This window comes from Jaculus jaculus, chromosome 2 (genome assembly GCF_020740685.1).
Source record: "Jaculus jaculus isolate mJacJac1 chromosome 2, mJacJac1.mat.Y.cur, whole genome shotgun sequence".
In the NCBI taxonomy this organism is placed as follows: domain Eukaryota; kingdom Metazoa; phylum Chordata; class Mammalia; order Rodentia; family Dipodidae; genus Jaculus; species Jaculus jaculus.
The window spans coordinates 26,966,823-26,985,395 of record NC_059103.1 but is presented as its reverse complement, the minus strand read 5'-3'; positions in this window follow the sequence as shown (position 1 = coordinate 26,985,395).

Below are 18,573 nucleotides of genomic sequence, written 5' to 3'. Positions count from 1 at the left end.
GAATCCTCCATGCTGAAGAAAAGGAAAAGCACGCATATGAGGAACCTAGAAAAAACAAGCAATACTCAAATACTAGTTAACAGAAGAGAGCGCAGGTAGAACCAGAAACACACACACACACACACAAAAAATGGCAAACATAAATACACACCTTTCAATAATATCTCTTAATATCAATGGCTTCAATGCCCTAATGAAAAGGCACAGATTTGCAGACTGGGTTAAAAAGCAGGATCCTACAATTTGTTGTCTCCAAGAAACTCACCTTTCTACAAAGGATAGACATTATCTTAGGGTGAAAGGTTGGAAAACAGTGTTTCAAGCAAATGGGCCTAGAAAACAAGCAGGGGTTGCTATCCTAATATCAGACAGGGTAGACTTTAGTCCAACGTTAGTCAAGAAAGATAAGGAAGGTCACTTTATATTGATTAAGGGCACACTCCAACAGGAGGACATTACAATCCTAAACATATACGCACCTAACATGGGGGCTCCCAAACTTGTCAAACAAACACTATTAGAACTAAGGTCACAGATAACATCAAACACAGTGGTGGTGGGTGACTTTAACACCCCACTCTCATCAATTTACAGGTCATCCCGGGAAAGAATAAACAGAGAGGCATCTGGACTAAATGAGGTCATAGAAGGAATGGACTTAGCAGATATATACAGGACATTTCATCCAAAGGCTGCAGAATATACATTCTTTTCAGCAGCACATGGAACATTCTCTAAAATAGACCATATATTAGGACACAAAGCAAATCTTAACAAAGTCAGGAAAATTGAAATAATTCCTTGCATTCTATCTGACCACAATGGAATGAAACTACAAATCAGTAGCAAGAAAGGGTACAGAGCATACACAAAATCATGGAAACTAAACAATACACTACTAAATGATGAGTGGGTCAATGAAGAAATCAAAAAGGAAATCAAAAAATTTATAGAGTCAAATGATAGTGAGAACACAACATACCAAAATCTCTGGGACACAATGAAGGCAGTTCTAAGAGGTAAATTTTTTGCCTTGAGTGCCTATATTAAGAAATTAGAAAGGTCGCAAGTAAACGACCTAATGCTTCGCTTTAAAGCCTTGGAAAAAGAAGAACAAGGCAAACCAAAAATCAGTGGACGGGAAGAAATAATAAAGATTAGGGCAGAAATTAATGAAATAGAAACAAAAAGAACAATCCAAAGAATTAATGAAAAAAAGTTGGTTTTTTGAAAGGATAAACAAGATTGATAAACCTTTAGCAAATCTCACCAAAAGAAAGAGAGAAGAGACACAAATTAATAAAATCATAGATGAACAAGGTAACATCACAACAGATTCCAGAGAAATTCAAAAAATCATAGGGACATATTATAAAAGCATATACTCCACAAAGTATAAAAACCTGAAAGAAATGGATGATTTCCTTGATCTATATGACCTACCTAAATTAAATCAAAATGATTTTAATCACTTAAATAGACCTATAACAAACATGGAGATCCGAACAGTTATCAATAATCTCCCAACTAAAAAAAGCCCAGGCCCGGATGGATTCACTGCTGAATTTTACCAGACTTTTAAGGAAGAGCTAACACCATTGCTTCTTAAGCTTTTCCAGGAAATAGAAAAAGAAGGAATCCTAGCAAACTCCTTCTATGATGCCAGCATCTCCCTGATACCAAAACCAGGCAAAGATAGAACAAAAAAAGAAAAGTACAGACCAATCTCCCTCATGAACATAGATGCAAAAATTCTCAACAAAATATTGGCAAACAGAATACAAGGGTATATCAAAAAGATCATTCACCCTGACCAAGTAAGCTTTATCCCAGAGATGCAGGGATGGTTCAACATACGCAAATCTATAAATGTAATACATTACATAAATGGGTTGAAGGACAAAAATCACATGATCATCTCATTAGACGCAGAAAAATCATTTGATAAAATCCAACATCCCTTCATGATAAAAGTCCTACAGAGACTGGGAATAGAAGGAACATATCTCAATATAATAAAGGCTATTTATGACAAGCCTACAGCCAACATATTACTAAATGGGGAAAAACTGGAAGCTTTTCCACTAAAATCAGGAACAAGACAAGGGTGTCCACTGTCCCCACTTTTATTTAATATAATTTTGGAAGTCTTAGCCATAGCAATAAGGCAAGAGACACACATAAAAGGGATACAAATTGGAAAGGAAGAAATCAAATTATCAAATTATCATTATTTGCAGATGACATGATTCTATACATAAAGGACCCTAAAGACTCTACTAGCAACCTGTTAGAGCTGATCAAAACCTACAGCAATGTCGCAGGATACAAAATAAATACACAGAAATCAGTAGCCTTCATATATGCTAACCACAAACACACAGAGGATGAAATCAGAGAATCACTCCCATTCACAATTGCATCAAAAAAAATAAAATACCTTGGAATAAACCTAACCAAGGAAATAAAGAATCTATACAATGAGAACTTTAAAACACTCAAGTGAAAAATTGCAGAAGACACTAGAAAGTGTAGAAACATCCCTTGTTCCTGGATTGGAAGAATCAGTATTGTGAAATTGGCAATCTTACCTAAAACAATCTACACATTTAATGCAATCCCTATCAAAATTCCAAAGGCTTTCTTCATGGAAATAGAAAAAACAATCCAAAAATTCATTTGGAATCACAAAAAACCTCTAATATTTAAAATAATACTGAGCAACAAAAAAGAGGCTGGTGGTATCACCATACCTGATTTTAACCTATACTACAGAGCCATAGTAACAAAAACAGCATGGTACTGGCACAAAAACAGACATGTAGATCAGTGGAACAGAATAGAGGACCCAGATGTAAGCCCAAGTAGCTATAGCTACCTGAAATTCAATAAAAATGCCAAAAATACTCATTGGAGAAGAGACAGCTTCTTCAGCAAATGGTATTTTGAAAACTGGATACATATCTGCAGAAAGATGAAAATAGATTCTTCTCTCTCGCCATGCACAAGAATTAAGTCCAAATGGATTAAAGACCTTAACACCAGACCGGAAACTCTGAAACTGCTAGAGGAAAAAGTAGGGGAAAACCTTCAACATATTGGTCTTGGCAAAGACTTTCTGAATACAACCCCAATTGCTCAGGCAATAAAACCACAGATTAACCACTGGGACCTAATGAAATTACAAAGATTTTGCACCGCAAAGAACACAGTGAAAAAAGCAAAGAGGCAACCTACAGAATGGGAAAAAATCTTCGCCAGCTATATATCTGATAGAGGATTAATATCTAGGATATACAAAGAACTCAAAAAGTTAAATAATAAGGAATCAAACAAGCCAATCAAAAAATGGGCTATGGATGGGCTGGAGAGATGGCTTAGCAGTTAAGCACTTGCCTGTGAAGCCTAAGGACCCCGGTTCGAGGCTCGGTTCCCCAGGTCCCACGTTAGCCAGATGCACAAGGGGGCACACGCGTCTGGAGTTCGTTTGCAGAGGCTGGAAGCCCTGACGTGCCCATTCTCTCTCTCTCCCTCTATCTGTCTTTCTCTCTGTGTCTGTCACTCTCAAATAAATAAATAAATAAAAATATTTTAAAAAAATGGGCTATGGAGCTAAATAGAGAGTTCTCAAAGGAAGAAAGCCGAATGGCATATAAGCATCTAAAAAAATGTTCTACGTCACGAGTCATCAGGGAAATGTAGATTAAAACTACATTGAGATTCCATCTCACTCCTGTCAGATTGGCCACCATCATGAAAACATATGATCATAAATGTTGGTGGGATGTGGAAATAAAGGAACCCTTCTGCACTGCTGAAGCCATTATGGAAAACAGTGTGGAGGTTCCTAAAACAGCTAGAGATTGATCTACCATATGACCCAGCACTCCTAGGCATATATCCAAAGGACTCATCTCATTTCCTTAGAAGTACGTGCTCAACCATGTTTATTGCTGCTCAATTTATAATAGCTGGGAAATGGAACCAGCCTAGATGTCCCTCAACAGATGAGTGGATAATGAAGATGTGGCACATTTATACAATGGAGTTCTACTCAGCAGTAAAGAAAAATGAAGTTATGAATTTTGCAGAAAAATGGATGGACCTGGAAAGTATTATACTAAGTGAAGTAACCCAGGCCCAGAAAGCCAAGCACCACATGTTCTCTCTCATATGTGGATCCTAGCTACAGATGACTGGGCTTCTGCGTGAGAATGAAAATACTTAGTAGCAGAGGCCAGTAAGTTAAAAAGGAGACATAAAGGGTAGAGAAAGGAAGGGAGGAGCATACTTAATAGGTTGATATTGTATATATGTAATTACAATGATTGTAATGGGGAGGTAATATGATAGAGAATGGAATTTCAAATGGGAATGTGTGGGGGTGGGGAGGGAGGGAATTACCATAGGATATATTTTATAATCATGGAAAATGTTAATAAAAATTAAAAAAAAAATAAAAGAGAAACCACACCTAAAAAAAAAAAAATACCAAGGGACACAAGATACAGGCAAATAATACAGTCCATAAGTTTTAGGTTTTTTCTGTTTGAATATTGTACCCTAAATGCTGTGGAGTTTATCCATCTGGTGGGTATCCACAGACCACACATTTCAGTCTGATTAACTTCAGACTGTCTTTACATTTTACCCACTTTGATCCTAGTATTTTCTCCTGACTTTCCAGTCCTGTGTGACCACTTGGTGGGTTTTACCGGTTTCTATCTCTGACAGCCAGCTCTTGAGTGATTTAAAATTCACAACCCCACACTAATTGCATCTGTGGTAGTTTGAATGTAAAATGTCCTTCATAGGCTCATGTTTTGAATACTTAATTCCCAGTTGGTGGTGATGTTCTGAAAAGCTTTAGGAGATGGAGGAAGTATGCCATTGCCAGTGAGCCTTGGGTTACCTACTATAGCCAGGGCCCACATTTATTTCCCACTACTATCTCCCTGCTGAAGTGAAGATGTGGTGTGATGTTAGATTTTTTTTTGTTTCTTTGTTTTTTGAGGCAGCATCTCACTTGAGCCCAATGTGACTACATAGTCTCAGGGTGGCCTTGAACTCACAGTGATCCTCCTACCTCTGCCTCCAGCCTGCTGGGATTAAATGTATGCACTGCCATACCTGGCCATTTGCCTGATGTAGGTTCAGGGGAATAGAACCTCGGTCTGTAGGCTTCACAGGCATGCACTAAGCCATCTCTTCCACCCATGAAAGATAGGTTTCTAATGTGAGTATTCAAAAATCATGTGTTTAAATGTTTACGAATCAGAAGTCCAAATTGATGTTGTGAAACATTGGCAGGGGTGTTGGGGAGAGCTTCCAGCTATGAATGCTTTAAGTGATAAAGAGTGTATGAATTAATGTCAAACTGTTGATTACCAAACAGTGTCACTTAAAATAAGAAGCCCTTCCTTGCTATAAGCATAAAGCATAAGCATAAGGAATGTATGGCTGATAAGATAAAATGTGGAACAGATGCCAGCTCTTGGCCTTCCATTCTTCCCCAGCCATGAGGGACTTCCCCTCAAAACTACAAACTGAAAACAAACTCTTTCCTTCCTTAAGCTGTTTCTGGATGGTTACTTCATCTCAGCAATGAGAAGCTAAGTGATACACCATCCTATTAACACATGCATAGATCTTGTCAATACAAAAGAAAATCACACAGATGTATGCATATCACAGGCAAGGTGGTATCCATTCATCAACATGAAATACTGTATATCCATTTAGATGAACCAGCCATAGGGCTGTTTAACTAACCATGTAAAATCAGGTGTTTAAATGCTTATGAATCAGAAGGCCAAGTTGATGTTGTGTAACACTGGCCGGGGAGTCTGGGAGAGATTTTTGCTGTGAATGTTTTAGTGATGAAGAGTGTATGAGTTGATGTCAAACTGTTGATTCCCAAACAATATCATTTAAAATGAGAACTGCTTCCTTGCTATAAGCATATGCATAAAGAATGTATGGATGATAAGATAAAACGTGCAATAGATGATCTGTTTCCATTCCCGCAGGATGTAATGGAAATTCCTGAAAATTCTAGGGAACGAGATAAAACAATGTGGTCTGTACTTTGATGGATAGGATGCTAATTTCTCTCTTCCGAAACACACATTGCTTAGGAAATAGTAGCCCAAGGTAATTAGTTGATTTTTTTTTTATAAAGTTGCTGCTTCCCAGTCTTGGAGTAGGGAGCTCTGAAAGTTTAGATTTGCTTGTTACCTATTTGCAGAGGAAATCCTCTTTCCTGAAGCTTAAATTGCTTTGAGAGCCCTCTTGAGTTGCCCCACAGTTCACTAGTACACTCTTATATTTGCATGTACAATACACACATACATACATGTACACATACACACGGACACAGCTTCCTTTAAGCTGAGCTGGAAGGTTGTAATAGCCACACCATGCCTGGTTCCAAAGCTTGTTTGTTAAACAAGGAAAGTTCATGATCCTGTCATGTCAACTGTTCAGAATGGAAACACCTGAAAGAACGAAAGGACAGACCAGAAGCACAAACAATTGGTTTTGCAAGAAGGTGATGACCTACTGGGTGGCAGGGACTGGGTTCACTTAAGTTTTGTGGGTCATGATGCTAGTCCTAGAAACACTGGTAGTAAGACACTTTTACTCCCCAGAATGCACAGGATCATCTTTCTCCATCCCTTGCTTTCTTCTGCCTTTGGTGCCCACAGCCTCTACATTCGTGACCAGAGGACAGCAGGAGGAACTGGGCATCCTGAGTGTTACTGAGGGCGTTGCTACTGCTCATGTGCACTGTGCGTATGGAGTGGCCACTTCTGGGCAGCATCCGGAGCAGGGGGCTGGGCACACTGCTGGCATTTAGAACATGTTAACCAAGATATGTGGAGCATCTTTGTCTGGAAGGATCCCTGAGTAAGGCCTCTCTCAACTCATCACCTCAGCAAATTTATTACTGGGACTGGTGAACTTAACAGGGAAAGATTGAAACAATAAAGTCACAAAATAAATATCCAATAAATATCATAACATTTTCCTTTTATAAAGTTTGTGAAAAAGCACACCATGCATGTGTGTGTCTGTGAAATTCAAAAAAGTCTACAGCAAAGGCATGTCTGTATTAATTTATTCTGATCAGATACATTTGAACACTAGTTTTGTCAAAATCAGAGTTCCATTAAGTTTTAAAAGTATCACCAAGTAAAGTTTCTCACAACCTACTGTGAAGTTGCATTTGTAGCAGGAATAATGTGTAGAATATAGAGTAGACTTGATACTGGCCATGGAGATGCATGGCTATAACCCTGGCCCTGGGGAAGCTAAGATGGGAGGGTCATTGGGATTTTCTGGTTATCTTGTCTAGCTGGCCCAGTTGGTGAGCTCTGGTTTCAGTGAGAAGCCCTGTCTCAAAACCCTGTCTCAAAAAGTCAAGTGATGGCCGGATGCGGTGGCACATGCCTTTAACTCCACACTCGAGAGGCAGAGGTAGGATAATCAACATGAGTTTGAGGCCACCCTGAGACTACATAGTGAATTCCAGGTCAGCCTGGACTAGATAGTGTGAGACCCTATCTCAAAATACCAAAACAAAAAAATGATGTGGAGAAGCTGGAGAAATGACTTAGTGGTGCTTGATAGCCAGAATTCAGTTCCTCGGGGTTCCATTCTCCAGTCACCCACATAAAGCCAGACAGATATAAATATATAGTAGCAAAAGACCCTGGTACGCATGCACACATACACACACACACACACACACACACACACACACATAAATAAAACCTAAAAAGTACGGTAGAGAGCAATCAAGATATCCAGTATCCACCCCTGGCCTACACACACATGGACTCACATACGCTCAAACACATATGAATATGCATACGCACTCTCACATACTTTACACACACTCACATGTGAAAAGAAAAATATGGTAAAATCTCCTATCTTGAATACCTTTCAGGTGCTTGTTTTGTTTGTTTGTTTTGCTTTTGGTGCTCAAGAAGCAATGTCTACTCTATGGTATAAAATTTTGCTAGTTTCAAGAACATTTGTCCATTACCACACCATTTCCTTTCCTCTGTGGGTTCAGGGCCAACACAGCTTTCATGGATTCACTTTTGCGTATCGCACTGGCGCAGAAGTCGATCCAGTCTGATAGCATTTCCAGGAGTGCCTCTTGACTCAGAAACAGACTAATGGAGCACTAATGCTTTCTCAGTTTCAGATTTATTCCCTCCGTTTTTTTTTTTTTTTTTCAACTTCTCATAAATAGCAGTACTGCTTAAACCTATGCAACAAAGCTGAAAGAGGGGAGGAAAGAAGGGAGGGAGGTAAATTGCTGATGTCTCTAAATTGTTCCCTTACAAGAAGAAACAGGTTGTGAACTCTCCACATCCTTTTTCTTATCATCAGGGGAGCAGAGAGTTTTGCAGACAAGTGCCTAAGCACATGGACTGGAGTGCCCATCCCACTCCTTGAAGGCCGTTAGTTGGCATTAAGCAAGTTCTTTATTTTGTTTGTTTGTTTTGTTTGTCAAGGTAGGGTCTCACCCTAGCCTAGGCTGACCTGGAATGCACTATGTAGTCTCAGGGTGGCCTCGAACTCATGCCAATCCTCCTACCTCTGCCTCCCAAGTGCTGGGATTAAAGGCATGCTCCATCATGCCCGGCAAGCAACTTCTTTCTTGTCATTTGTGTTCTCTCTGCTATGAAAAGTGGCATAGGAGCCCTGCCTTGCAGAGTTCCGGAAAGGAATAAATAGGAAAATGCAGTGAAAGGCCCAGGGCAGTGCCTGGTGCACAATAGGCTCTGAGGTTTTCAGGAGCAGTCAGTGGACCCCTGACTGGAGCGCAAGGGGAAGTTGGGAAGTAGCTGCAGCCCAGGACCACGGGCCTTCAGAGACTGGCTGTAATGTCAGTACCTCAGGCCATCTGTGAGTTTGCATTTATGTAAAAGAAAAACTTGATTATTTAAGAAATCACTGATCTCTACCATTTTTTAGTTGAGGTTCTGTCCTGTTCTATTCCCATGAAAGGACAGGCCCCTGCTGCAGCTTGGATTTTAAGTGTCCCTCAAAGGCCACCTGTAAAAGGCTTGGTCATTATGGCAGCAGAACATTTTAGAGATGCAGCCTTATGGTCACTGGGGCTGCCCACAAAGGTAATGGTGAGACCCAAGCCCTCGCTTTTTTGCTTCCTCTTATGAGGTAAGTAGTTTGGGTCCACTATGATGAGATGCCCCACCACAGGCTAACCGCAATGGGGCTGACTGATGATGAACCAACGCCTCCAAACCTGTGACTCAAGAGATGCAGGTTATCTCAGGTGCTTAGTGTCTGAAGATGGACATATTGGTATCATCAATACGGACACTCTGTTGATGCTTATTGTTTACCACATGGGCAAAAGACTATTACCTCCAGCTATTGTCTCTTTCTCCCCTTGGCAATGGACTTTCCTCACATCTTACTGGTTAGGGTTCTCATTAGGCAATTAAGGAGGGTTGAGGATCTCTTCCAGACACAAAGTAATAAAGCATGTGTGTTGGTTACTTTTCCTACTGCTTTGGTCAAATACCTGATAAGAGAGGAAGGATTCATTTCTACTCATGGTTTGAGGATACAGTCCATTATGGCACAGAAGGCATGGCAGAGGATTAGGTCATGATTATGCAAACAGAAGGGGAAGGCCACTTTCTTACATCTTTTTGGATTAGCAAGGAGAGACAGAGAGAGACAGAGGGAGAGAGAGAGAGAGAGAGAGAGAGAGAGGTGAGGCTATAACCCCTAAGGCCTATTCAGTGACTATTATCCTCCAGCTATGTCACACCTAAAGGTTCCACAGCCTCCCAAAACCACACCATCTGGGGAGCAAGTTTTCAATGACACAAGCATGTGGAGGACATTTCACACTAAAACCATCACCGTACGCTTTAGGTAGTCTGTGACCATCCCAAGCTCACTCTCCCTGTATTTCTACAGTAGATAATACTTCCACTGTATTTTCAGATCATTATATTATTAATAACTACTTGATAGTTTTAACTAAAATAAAATGATGGAGACAACCTAAAATTCAGTGGGAAGATCACAATAGAAGGTTTTAGTGTTAAATCAAACTGTGGTTAGGTGGATCAATGATATGTTAAGCATATCAAGGTTATTTAAGAGTTATAAATGGAGGCTAAGTAGAGCTCAGAGGAAATAAGCTCAGGTTGTGGAGGCAAACACATCTAGGCTGTATTATCATTTTAAATATTTAAACTCCCCACAAGGTGTGTGATCCTTGAGCAAATTACTTAATTTCTGTGTCACTTAGTGTCTTCATCTGTAAATTCAGAGTGTTATGCCTATGTAGAGATTAAATAAGGAAGCATATGTAAACTGCTACATTCAAAGAAAATGGTGATTTAACCTTAGCATTATTAGCATATCATAACTGAGTTCTGCTCTTCATTACATGACATTTAGTCTCAAATTCAGCATTAGGGTACAGTTTTATCTCTTTATCAGACTAAAAATTAGATACTAATATCAAAAATGAAAATCATGAAAGATGATTGCCCCTCAACAAAGATTTCATTTGTTTTGCATTAAAGAAGTATTTGTTTTTCATGGTGTGTTGAACCCCAGTCAAAGGATTCGGGTGGAGATGAGACAGACCAAGTGAAAATAAAAACCAAGAAGTGTCAGGATGCAGATGTGAAGTGACAGGATGTTTGTGTGACTCATCAGTACCTGGAGGTCCACAGAAGGAAACAGTGAAGAAAAATGCAAAGAAGTGGAAGGATCACTGCATACACACAACCCCGAGATCTGTAAAAACCAAAAGGAACACTGCAGAACTGTAATCTCAGTTAGGTATCCCAGACCCAGAGAAACAGCATAAGTCCCTTATGCAAAGCTGTAAACAGAGGAATATGGTTATTACTCTCATCACCAAAATCAATAGATAATATTTGCTGAACAGTCACTGCCCAGTAATTGGAAAACCTTATGCAAAAACAGTTGGCCCTCTATCTATAAGTTCCATCTGAGGATTCCACTGTCCATAGATGGAAAATAACTAGAAAAAAAATGGTGTCTGCTCTTGTCATTATTATCTAAGCAATACGTTAAATAAATACTTGCATAGCATTTACATTGTACTAGGTATTATAATTAAGCTTGATACGGCTTAACGTATATGGGGAAAAGTGCACAGGTTATATGCAATATTGTCATTGCATATAAGAACAATGAACATTTGTGGATATCTGTGGGGAATACTGGAATAAATACTCCAAGAACACTGAGAAACAAAAGGTTTATATTTCTTTAAAACTATACATGGTTGTGGCCCATCTATCATGCAGTTCCATCTACCAGTTACACCTGCAATGAGGAGGCTGAGGGTTTGAAAGTTTAAGCCAGTGGTAAAGCTCAAAGTCTGTGTCAGAAAAAGCCCAGGCATGTATATAATATAATATAATATAATATAATATAATATAATATAATATAATATAATATAATATAATAACATCCCCTCCCCCCCAGATGTAGCATCACTTTTTCCTTTTCCTTTATTTCTTTCATGCACTGTGTGGTGTGTGTATGTGGGGTGTATGCACATTCGTGGTACACATGCTGAAGCCCAAGGAGGGTGTTGAGTGTCCTCCTCTATCACTTTCCACCTGATTTTCTTGAGACAAGGTCTCTCATGGAGCCTGGACTTTGCTTTTATTTTTTGTTTTTTTGTTTTTGCAGTTAGACTGCCTGAACCAGTGAGCCATGGCAATCCTCCTGTCTCAGACTTTTTTTTAATAGTCAAGGGCTAACCCTGTTTATAAAAATGTCACATGTCTCTCACTGTATATATTTAAAAAGTGACACATAATAGGACTTTTAACATGGAAGGAAACAGAGAAGTTTTAAACATAGTTGATGGCTGTAGAAGTGCCCATGCATTATGGGACAGGGTAAGTGAGCACTCTCGCTGCCTCAAGAGTTACCTTTTCATGGACAAACCCTTTTGATTTGGGCATTGCACACTGATTTCAGTAGCTATAAAGCTATTCCTTTGAGGAGCTGCTCTCCTCCCTCTGCCCTCCAGCCAGTCTGTTTTTGTAGCTATAGAGACAACGGAAGTGGCTGGCTCCCAGCACATACTGAATGATTTTTCCAGGGGTGTAGAGGAAAGATCAAAGCCGTAGGAAATGGAGGAAAGTGAAATGGAATGCATAATTCAAGCAAAAGGTGTGTGGATAATTGTAAAATGGAGAGCAGAGATTGAATCATTTCTAGCCAATTCTCACACACGGCTCCCATGGTTCCAGTCCCAGAAAAAAAAAAAAGGGAAATCTTTAGCTTGAAAGTTTAAACAGATTTCATCTCCTTCTCACCAATCTTAAGCAAGCCTTATACCCTGGGCTTTCCTTTTTAAATTATACCACTTAAAAAAAATAAATAGTAGAATAATTTGTAAATCTTTTGGTATTTAACAAATGTTTTGAGGTCATTTCTTCTCACTAATTACAGTTCTGACTTATGATTTTCAAAAAAATATTTTATTTATTTATTTGAAAGAGAAAGACAAAGAGGCAGATAGAGAATGGGTGCTCTCAGGCCTCCAGCCACTGCAAATGAACTCCACATGCATGTGCCACCTTGTGTATCTGGCTTACATGGGTCCTGGAGAACTGAATCTGGGTCCTTTGGCTTTGCAGGGAAGTGTAGTAACTACTAAAGCAATCTCTCCAGCCCTACATTTCCTTTTGTTAAAAACAAACAAACGAAATTATTTTATTTTAGAGAGAGACAGAGCGAGATTGGGCACACCAGGGTCTCTTGCTACTGTACAAGAACTGCAGACACAGGCACCTCTGTGTGTCTGGCTTTACCTGAGTACTTGGGAATTGATCCCAGGCTATCGAGCTCTGCAAGCAAGCTCCTTTAACCACTGAGCACATACCCCCAACCCAAATTATATTGCCTTAAATTTGAGAAAAAAAAAATAGGCAGGTAAAACTGTAGTTTACCCAGTTAATTTCAAAAGCCTTTACCAGAATGTCTGAAACAGTTTTATTTTATCTGAAGTGACGTTATCCTCCTTTCATAGCAAAGCATATCTTGACAAGCAGAAAACTAAGTAAACCAAAAGTACATTTGCAGCCATGATCTCTTTTCCGTGTTAACATTTTCCTCTTTATCCACTTATAAAATGTAAATTTAATTGTCTAAAAATGCTGGCAGGCTGTCTAACATTCTCTTTGCAGGATGTTATCCAAACACTGATGTCACTTTGTCAGAAACTATAGCATTGGTTTTCAAGCACTGTAAATCATAATTACCATCAGGTGCTGAGGTGTTCGTGTTAAGTTGATGGTCCAACAGATGGAGACAAGATTGCCTTTCAGTCTATTTTGGCCCCAATCTCTTCCTTCTTTTCTTAAGATTTATTCCCTGAGAGTTGAATTGGTTTCTACTATGTATTTTAGCCACAGTTGCAGTTCAAACCCCCTGAGGTTGTACAACTTGGGTTAATCTGCAGGTTTCTTATCTGCCTCAAGCCGGAAACCAGGTTCAAAATATGTGTCCTTGGCCATTGAACCAGCTTTTAAAATAAGAAGCCATTTTTATAGATATAAGAAACTGCCACTTGGGAAAGAAATCTCTTACTAAGAAAAAAGCTTTTGGGATCCCTTATTTTACTAGAAAAGTGAAAATCTAGTAAAGGTTTTCTTTTTTTTATTCAGTAAGTTTTGCCTTAGGTAGTAGAATTTCCAGCAAGGTATGAACTATAAAGTGAAGGAAGTCTGTAAGTGGCTGAGAATCTGAGTCAGTAGAGTGGAAGGGAATAATTTACGCAGGAATTAACTGGCTTTCCAATCATTCGTGAAGATAGTGGGAAACCCACCCGTCTAATGGCATTCTGTGTTAGCTTGCTCTACCCTATTTTCTAGCATGGTGCCTCTCTCCCTCCCTCCTGGACCAACACCGGTGTGGTTTACAAAATTGATCTCCATGGAGAATCAGAAGTGTCCCAGCTTGCCAATTCTCATCTCCTTAGGGTGTCAGGGGTAGTCCTCTCCTTGGTATCAAATGATGATAAAAAGCTGGAAAATTATTTTTGCTTTTTGTTTTTTTGTTTTTCAAATTTGTTTCTTGCTGTCCTCTGCCTTGGCAGTATGGGAGATTTTCTTGGAGGATTAAGCTGGGGAATTTGATCTGTTTCAGAATTTACATGCACAGAACAGAACTCAAAATAGAGATTTGCTCTTTCTATAGAGAGTCTGTTGTGATTTTCCAAGGAAACCTTCCTTCTTTCTAAAGAAATTAAAGTTGGATTACCTTTCAGAAGGACTAAATTTGGTTGGGTTGCCATTTGTTTTGCTAAGGATCCTCTTACTTTTCCAGGACCTTGATCATCACAGAAACCCCACCAAGTCCTAGAAGTGCACTAGCAAGCATCTTGTGCTCCCCCCAGGCTGCGTAGAAAAGTCACCATCAGTTCATCTGGTGAATCAGAGAACACTGGTTCCCAAGCCTGCTGTACACCCTTTATCCTTAGAATCCTGTTTACTTTTCTTCTTCTGTTTGGTATAAACCTCACAATTATGAACATCTTTGGTATGCATATACTTATATACCATAAATGTATACTATTCGGTGAATATGTTGCACGCATTTTAGAATTCACATAACATGGAATTTATTATTAAAGTAGAATTAGAAGTTCTAATGTATTTCTTTATTGCACTCCCACTGGGATCTGGGCAGATGACTTTTCAGACCTTGAGATAAGCAGGGATCTCAGAACCCTGAGGTGATGGAGATGACATGGTGCATGCCTGCAAACAGAAAGGAGGTGAAAAGTGATCTACTTGTGACCTGCTTTTGTGATTTGGCTACATGCAGATTTGTTCTGCATCAGTTTCAATGATTCCAACTGCCACTAAGCTCATAATGCCACACAGCAAATGACTAACATCTGAGCTAATAATAAATCTACACAATTATGCATACCTCAGATTCCCCCAACAAAACAGAAAGAAGTTGGGAGAATGACAGTGTTCAACTCCATTTGCTAAAAACATGATTTCCCAGCTCTTTTTGAAATACAATGCAAACTGATACTATTAATAAGAACACACTAGAGTCATTAAAGGGAAATGCAAAATACAGTACAGCAAATACCCTAATCACATTGGTGCACAGAACAAGATGGCAAACAGTATCAAATTATTTATATGTATTTTAGATAAAAATTGAAGGATTACATTAAAATAAAAGAAGGACTAATTGGAAAGAAGATGAGGTCAGTGGAAGGAGGTGGGTAACTAGGGCAAAAAAAATGAGTTGTGGGAGGAGATTATGACCAGAGGATATTGTGTACATGTATAGAAGTTGCATATATATATATAACTCTTGGTGATTCTCCTACCTCTATCTCCCAAGTGCTGGGACTAAAGGCAGGAGTCACCACGCCTGGCTAATATATATTTTTTAAATCAAATGGATGTATTATTTTCATTATCATTATGCAATTATCACATTATATATATATACATATATATATATATATACATATATATATATACATATATATACATATATATATAAACATATATATATATATATATATATATATATATATATATGAAACTTTACCACTTAAGTGTTGAGTAGTTTAGGGTTGGTTAGGAAAACAATATTACATTTATCCCTGTACTGTCATATGTGAGCTGATTATAGAGAAATACTCACTTCAAAGAGAAATGTGGAAGAAGCTCCTTGCTTGAGCAGAAAGATCAAAGGGAAAACACTGCTACATTTACACAGACATGTGTACATCTCCTCACTCATCAGGTTTCTACTGTACTCCTCAGGTGTGTTAGCCTGTCAGGATGCAGGGCAGCCAGATTCTGCTCATGGTTAAGTCCTTAATGGACTACGATGCTTGTGAGAGAGTCAGGGAGACTGGAGTTAGCTGGGAGAAGACTTTGCCTGCTAGAAGACTCAGGAGTCTGTGATAGTCTCACAGAGTGAATGAAGCAGAGCACAGGGTTTTTGTAGCCTTCCAGTCTCACTGGAAGAAAAGAATTCTAAAGAACCTGGTACGAGTATAAAAGATGAAGATAGGGGCTACAGAGATTGCTCAATGGTTAAAGGCACTCATCTGCAAAGCCTAACAACATGCATTTGATTTCCCAGTGCCCACGTAAAGCCAGATGCACAGTGATGCACTTGCAGCAGCTGGAGGCCCTGAAGTGCCTATTCTTTCTCCGGGTCTGCTTCTCTTCTCTCTTTCTCCCTCTTCCAAACAAACACAAATTAAGATTAAAAAAATAGATGAAATTAATTAACACCCAGTGAGTCAGAACCTGAGTCACATGTATTACTACAAATTTAACAAATATAATTTCATGGTCGGAATATGTTGATCACAAGGGTGGGCCTGAGGTCCAAGAAACAACATTTACTTGCTGAATATATTGGGTACTTAGCTCACTTTTTAAAATATCAGCTCTCTGTGGTGGTAAGTGGAGTGATAACAGTACTGATATAGATTGTAGTCCTTTACTGTTTAAAGTCCACCTATCCTTAATTTATCAGACTGAGGGTGGAGGGAACAAAAACCCAAATGAAACACAAACGTTAGCTGCGTTCTCTTTGAATTATGGAAATAGGTAGCAGCACTCAATTACGATTTCCTTTCATATCTTTGCTAACTCATCTTTCCTACCAAGACTTATGAGTGAAAAACATCCATTTGGCCAACAATACTGAAGTGTGACATCATCTGTGCGGCATTTTTCTTTTTAATCTAACAACATAGACTTTGGGCACAGCCTTTATTCCATTAAGCTCCACTCAAGACAAGGAACTTTTCCATATATCTAAGATACAGGCTTTCTTCACTCAGGGGATTTTTTCGATCTCAAAGAGGCTTTGAAAATGAGTGGCTTCTAGGGCCCCAAGAAATAACCACAAATGAATTATAAATAATGTTTCCACAGAGAGGAAATAGAATAGGTCTTTCTTGGATGTGTAATTTCAGCAGCTCCAAATTTGCTATTAGTTTCTGCCAGGTCTTGAAAGCCTTATAAAAACAAAGCAAAAACAAAACAAAAACCCACATGTAGTATTTGATTTCTATGAGCATTGTAAATGCAATCATTAGACACAACAGTTCATTCCGCAGAAAGTTCACACACACGCCAACAGAAAGATAAGCTAATGGATAACTTTTCCCTTTGTGTTCAGGATATACTTGTATGATCTTAAGATCAGAAACAAAATAAATGGCAGGTAAGATTATGAGAAGTCTTTTTGATCTGTCTCTAGCTGAATAAACTTGAGTAGAAATAAAGATGTTTGTAAAACAAAACAAGGACCCTGTCCAAATAGAAGGTGTTTATGGGCTCCTGGAGTCTCCCTGTGGTCTTTCTGTCTGTACCTGCCCCTCTGGGAGAAAGTATTGGTATACAAGAGCCACAGAAATGAAACTCAGAAGTGGGGCAGGTAGTTGAGATTTAAATACCTCTTCGGAGAGTAAACAGCAGTGGGTACGCACAGCTTGGAAGGGCAGTGAGGTGAGGAGTCCTGTATCTCATTATGTGTACTTGTTGCATTGTTAGGACTAAACGCCTGACCCAAAGCAGCTGACGGGAAGAAAGTTGTAATTTTGGCTTACTGTCTTCAGGGGAAGCTTCATGATGGAGGGGCAAGGCTGTCATAAGCAGAGACTGGACATTACCTCTGCCAGAACAGGTGGTAAACAGCAGCAGGAGAGTGAGCTGAACTCTAGCAAGGGGGAGCTGGCTAGAACTGACAAAGACTGCCCCATAACATACCTCCTCCAGCAAGGCTACACCTCCAAATTGCTATCAGCTGGGGACCAAGTTCCCAAAACACATGAGTCTGATTCAAACAACCAGAGTAGTATACCACTTTGTTTTATTTTATAAGCTTTATTATACAAGAGCAATAGTTGAGAATGTTGTTGGCTTTTTTTTTCTTTTTTTTTTTTATTAACATTTTCCATGATTATAAAATATATCCCATGGTAATTCCCTCCCTCCCCACCCCCACACTTTCCCGTTTGAAATTCCATTCTCCATCATATTACCTCCCCATTACAATCATTGTAATTACATATATACAATATCAACCTATTAAGTTTCCTCCTCCCTTCCTTTCTCCACCCTTTATGTCTCCTTTTCAACTTACTGGCCTCTGCTACTAAGTATTTTCATTCTCACGCAAAAGCCCAGTCATCTGTAGCTAGGATCCACATATGAAAGAGAACATGTGGTGCTTGGCTTTCTGGGCCTGGGTTACCTGACTTAGTATAATACTTTCCAGGTCCATCCATTTTTCTGCAAATTTCATAACTTCATTTTTCTTTACAGCTGAGTAGAACTCCATTGTATAAATGTACCACATCTTCATTATCCACTCATCTGTTGAGGGACATCTAGGCTGGTTCCATTTCCCAGCTAATATAAATTGAGCAGCAATAAACATGGTTGAGCATGTACTTCTAAGGAAATGAGATGGGTCCTTTGGATATATGCCTAGGAGTGCTATAGCTGGGTCATA